Here is a 5,998-nt window from a genome sequence, read left to right on the forward strand (position 1 = left end):
GGTCTCGCCAAGTTTCCCAGGCTGGTCTCAAACCCCTGGACTCAGGCAATCCTCTTGCCTCTGCCTCCCAAAGTGCTGGGATTACAGGTGTGAGTCACTATGCCCGGCAAGGACACTTCTAATCATGCTCAGCACTCACCAGCCCAGGAGAGGTGGAAGGTCAGGGGAGGGGCGGTGGAAGGCTTGCGGTGGGCAACCTGGAGAGAAGACAGGGGCAAGTGTCAATGTGTTACTGAGTCATAAAAAGTCAGCCGGGCTTGGTGGCTCAGCGTGTAATCCCGTGCCTTGGGAGGCTGAGGTGAGTGGATTGCCTGAGCCCGCGGGTTCGAGACCCGCCTGGGCAACTTGGCGAGACCTCATCTCTACAATAAAATCAAAAATTAGCTGGGCTTGGTAGCATGCGTCTGTAGTTCCAGCTACTTGGAAGGCTGAGGCGAAAGGATCGCCAGAGCCCAGCAGGTCGAGGCTGCAGTGGCCGGGAGCAGCCACTGCACTCCAGTCTGGGCGACAGAGAGACTCCAACTCAAAAAAAAAAAAAAAAAATGTCAGGGCAGGCAGGAAGCTGAGAGACTGGCCTCCCCCCTCTTCTTGACTGATAGATGAAAAACCGAGGTTCCTGGCAGAGAAACTTCCCAAGATCCCAGAGTGACTTAGAAGAACAATCCAAAGTGTGGATTTTTGATGCAGACGAACCGTTTTGGACAAAGGGAACAGACTTTGTAGTTTCTGAGGCCTGAGAGGGGAAGGCCCAGGGAGGCAGAGGGAGGGATTTGGAAAAGGAAGACCTTCCTCATTTTCGAGCTTGCCTGGTCTGGTACCTCGGGTGGGGGACTGCATAGCATAGTCTGGACCTGGCTTGGCAGTGCTACCCTGCCCTGCAGAGGTGATTCTCTTGATCTGGGTTTGGAACCCAGCTGTCCTCCCCACACAGAGGCCTTGGAGGCCCTCTGTTTAACCTAAGGTTCTGCTCTCCTTCCTGAGCCCTCCAGATCCAGGGCAGTTCTCTTGGGCAGGTCCGGGGCTCCACAGCTGCCTCTGGCTGGCCACAAGGAACTCAGGATGTGGGAGGTGCCAAGATCCACATCAGAGCATGTGTGTGAGTAGGGACATTGGGAGTGGGCCCAACCTGGTGGGGGCTGCTTATCAGAGCAGCTGAGTCTGAGGAAAAATCATGGGAGACAGCTGGAGACCCTGCCCTTTTGCCAAGGCAAGGGCATGGACTGTGGCTTTCAGGCACTTGGGCCCTGGCCTCGGGGCTGTTCCCCAGTACTGAACTTGGTGGCCCACATACCCCACAAAACCCAAAGCCAGGTCTTGTGGTGGCTGTGTCACCCTGGGCCTAGTCTCTCCCCGCCCTGGTTGGTTGCATGCCTCTGTGCCACGAGGCTGGCAGCTCCTTAAAAGCCACATGATGCAGGGTGGGTTCTCTGGAAAGTGGACCCATACTCGGAATCAGCATGCAGGATGTCTGTTAGCGAGAGCTCTTGCCATTCGGGTCTGGACAAGGGCAGATGAGGAGACGGAACTGGAGAGGGGAGAAACAGAGCTGCAAGGCAGGTTCAGCCCCAGCTTCAGAGGCCTCATGGGAGCTCCGAGTGACCTATCACAGTCCCGAGTTGGACTGAGATAACCAGGCCTTTAACCCCAGCCAGATTGAGCCTTGGATATAGGCCACCCAGAGGAGGGCATAACCTAGGGTGAGGCAATTCCCTGCAGCCCAGGTGATTCCTGGAGTGCCGAGAGCCCACAGCCCTTCCACGGGGTGGGAGAGTCCTTCCCTGAGGGGCAACTGGATATCATGTCTCCATGTCTACTGTCTTGGGTTTTAATGGGCTTTTGAGGAACGCTTGTTGAATGAATGAATGAAGTCCCATAATACGTTGGCTTACTCTCCTTATCTTTTGTTTTGAGTCAGGCAGGATCTCACTTCGTCATCCAGACTGGAATGCAGTGTTACGATCACAGCTCAGCCTCGATCTCCCAGGCTCAGGCGATCCTTCTGCCCCAGCCTCCTGAGTAGCTGGCACTACAGGCATGTTGCCTCCACACCCACCTAATCTTTAAAACAAAAAACTTTTTTGTAGAGACGAGGTCTCCCTATGTTGCAGAGGCTGGTCTTGAACTATAGGCTCAAGCAATCCTCCCATCTTATCCTCCCAAAGTGCTAGGATTTCAGGCATGAGCAGCCACACCCAGCCTCTTCATTTATTAAATGTGGATACTGTCTTCTACACTCTTACTGTGAAAGCCACGCCCCAAGCACCAAGTGCCATGGACATGTAAGACCTCCTCAGTTCTCTGACACCCTGAGGTTGGGGCCAGGCACTGAGGGGCAGGGTGGGCCTGGCAGTTAGTTTGTGGTTGCCACTTCAGGGGAAACCACAGCTGCCTCTTGCTCAGGGCCGTCAGTGAAGCCCAGGGGGAGGGAAGGATGGCATACTGGGCGGTCCATGGGTGCTGAGTCACCACCAGAGGAAACCCACAGTGTCAAGAGCTCAAGGACGAGTGGCAGGTGAGCTGGCTCGAGAGTTGGCACTCAGGAGTGGGTATCCGGACAGCAATTCCCACCTCAGGGTCCAGCCCTGTCTCACCCTGCAGGGGTAGCATCTATTGTAAGCTGTAGGAAAAGCTGGGCTCGGTCAGAGAACTCCGTGCAACAGGACAGAGCAAGAGCTGGGTGACCCTAGGCAAAGTGCCAACCATCTCAGGCTCTCCTCCCCCTGCCCTGGGAAAAATAGACAATTCTTGAGTTTGAGAAAATGCTTCTGTGATACCTTCTGAAGACTCATAGTCTGTGCCCTTGCTTACGTGATAATTTTACCCTCATCATTCCTATCTGGAGTGTTATCTGTCACTCGCACTCACCTACTGATTGCTCTAGTGGAATGTCTTTCTCTGCAAGTTTTCTTCTTCCTCTTTCTAGAAAAATGAAACAACTGAATTCTTAACTGTGCACAATAAAAGCTAAAAAAAAATTTACCAAGATGATATCTCGGCTTCTTCTACAGTTTCTTGAAAGATGATCTAATGCTTTGGACAAAGCAATAAGAAAACTGGTATGTACCACTACTGAGTCATCCTTCCAGGCCATTCCTTCTGTTTTCTTACTATTTTGGTCTTTTTTTTTTCAAAGCTTGGTTGGAAATAATTGATGAGTAATGATGAAATAGTTCCTGGGAGAATGAAATTGCAAAATATTTTAAGATACAGGAAAAATATGATCACACAAGTCACATTATATATTTTAGATTTACAAACAGTCAGATCCATATGATGATTACAAGATAGAAGAAGCCTCATTCAATTCGTTTTAAATTGGAATCTCACTTCGTTGTCCAGGCTGGAGTGCAGTGCCACGCTCACAGCCACTCCAGCATCGACCTGCTGGGCTAAAGTGATCCTTCTGCCTCAGTCTTCCAAGTTGCTGGAACTACAGGTGCAAGCTACCACCACCGGCTACTTTTTTGATTTATCGTACAGAAGAGGTCTCATCAAGTTGCCCAGGCTGTTCTCAAATCCATGGGCTCAGTCAATCCCACCTCAGCCTCCCAAAGCGCTGTGGTTGCAGGCTTGAGCCACTGCGCCCAGCCAAATTTTTTTTTTAAATCAATATTGTTTATTATGATATTGTGGGGTACAGTTAAGAGTTAGGTATACAAATATGCTTCATTCCGGCTCCCCAGTCAAATTTTTTAAGAAAAATAAGTAAATTTCTCTTTGGTTTTTGGAAGACCTCTGTGAAAAAAACAAGTACTAAAATATCGATTCTTGCAAATAGTTAGAACTACTCAAAAAAAAAGAAACTTGTCTCTTTTTTGAGTCAGGGTCTCACTCTATCGCCCAAGCTGGAGTGCAGTTGCATCATGTCCAAATGACATGGAACCATGTCCAAATGACAAATGACACTCAAAAAATGCAAATAGACCTAAGTGAAGACAGTAGCGAGGTCCCTGGTGCTCCTGATAGACATGGGACAAAGAACAGTTCAAAGACAGCTGCCAATGCTCCTCCCAGGGTCTCTCCGACGGCCCTTGTGGCTGGGAGATCCCATGACTGTTGCCCACATGGTTTTTTTTTTTTTTTGGTATTGAATCTCCTTGATTTTAATAGTTCAAAGTATTTTATTTAGAACAGAACAGGTCCTTCCCCAAAGATACCTAACATGGATCAAACGAATGCATTTCCTATTTGGTTTAAACTGCCTGCTTCTCAGATGATTTATAATAATAATTTTTTTAATCAAAAGACCAGTTTTAGAATTTAAAAAAAAAATAGGCCAGGCTCAAGTCTGTAATCCCAGCACTTTGGGAGGCCGAGGTGAGGGGATTGCCTGAGCCCATGGGTTCGAGGACTGCCCGGGCAACTTGGTGAGACCTCATCTCTACAACAAATAAAAAAAGTAGCTGGGTGTGGTAGCGCACGTCTGTAGTTCCAAGGATAACCTGAGTCCAGCAGGTCAACACTGGGGTGGCCATGAGCCTGCCACTGCACTCCAGCCTAGGCGACAGAGTGAGACTCCAACTCAAAAAAAAAAAAAAAAAAAGAATAAAAAATAACTTGAGAAAATTTAAGTTAAGGTCGCAAAAGTTTTAAGAGAATGAAAATGTTCCTTGATATCTCTGGGCCCTTTCATGCCAGTCCTTCCATCACAGCTGCTCTTCCTCCTCAACCTCCTCCTGATCCTCATCCAGATTTGTCCTTTCATCATCAGACATGCTACTCTCAGACTCTTCTTCCTCTTCCCGAGCCAGGATCTTCTTAAAAACCTCACACTCCTCAACAGAAGAACAGGCTGTCCTGGCCAAGAACTCAGCTTCTGAAATTCTGAGGATATCCTTGAGTAATGGATCAGGGATCTGTGTCTGCCCCTTCTTATCCGAGGTTTGGTACCATCCTAGGCACTCCAGGTAAATGTGTCTCTGATTAATCTTGGTTAATGAATATTTCAAGAACTCACTCCTTACCATGTCTGGATGCTTAATTCCCATCCTAAAATATGCATACTGGAATCTGTATTCCAATTCACCTGGATTCTCCTGAAGAACAGAGGGGCATCTGTGCAAAATCTCCGTGACTTGCTGTACTGTGAAAAGGCACTTCTCCTTGAGGACCCTGACAATGTCCTCAATGTTCTGTTGATGCATAGTAAAAATTTCGGGGCAGCACTGAAGCATCCTCTTTAGTTTCCCTTCTTCAAGCCCAAGCTTTTGCAGATAACTGGAGCGCTTCTTCATTTGCATTACAGACATTTTCAATAACTGGGGACTTTTCTTCAAGGCCACATACACAGGCTCTGGATGCAGACCCAAGAGTATAAATTCTGAAATGATGTCCAGCATCTGTTGAAGGTTAGCACCTGGTTGTACACCGAGCAATTCATTAATATGAGCATCACTGAAACCCATATCCAGGAGGGAACTGATGATATTTTCTAGCTCCAAGGCCTCTTGATCCATAAGAGTGGATCTCTGCTTCTCATGGAGACATTGAACAAGATTCATCCTACACTCTGGTTCCTGCACATATTTATTGGATCCAACATAAGATAACTCCTCAAATCTCCCTCTATTGGAAGTTGTAGTCAGTTTACGCAACAAGGAAGCAGCCATCCTTTTCTGTTCTCCAAGAGAAGTGTGCCTGGCCACACAGGCCCAGGTGAGGGGGATCAGTTGGTGCCAGTCAAGGACCTGCCAACAGAGCACAGCCATAATGTTAAGGAGACTGTAGTTGCAATGGCGCCGGAAGCCACCCACATGGATTTATCAGCAGCTCACAATAGCCTCCCAAGTATTGGGGAAACTGAGGCTCTGAGAAGGACAGTGACTTTCCTGGGGCTGCTCAGCAAATCATCAACAGAGCAGGGGACCAAAGCAGACCTTCTGCTGCCTGCTAGGGCCCAAAGCACCTCGTGACTTTCTTTTTTTTTTTTGAGGCGGAATTTCACTCTGTCGCAGACTAGAGTGCAGTGGCATGCTCACAGCCACCACAGCCTCAACCT

General features: G+C 48.4%; 1 pseudogene across 1 annotated transcript; it reads right to left on the minus strand.

Moving 5' to 3' along the window:
- Positions 1 to 4,646: 4,646 nt before the first annotated feature.
- LOC103266078 lies at positions 4,647 to 5,703 on the minus strand (annotated as a pseudogene). Its single transcript, XR_504678.2, has one exon. The product of XR_504678.2 is annotated as a transcription termination factor 4, mitochondrial pseudogene (transcript).
- Between the last annotated feature and the right edge of the window lie 295 nt (positions 5,704 to 5,998).

Source organism: Carlito syrichta, unplaced genomic scaffold (assembly GCF_000164805.1).
Source record: "Carlito syrichta isolate Samal-C Ts95f unplaced genomic scaffold, Tarsius_syrichta-2.0.1 Scaffold307013, whole genome shotgun sequence".
In the NCBI taxonomy this organism is placed as follows: Eukaryota; Metazoa; Chordata; class Mammalia; order Primates; family Tarsiidae; genus Carlito; species Carlito syrichta.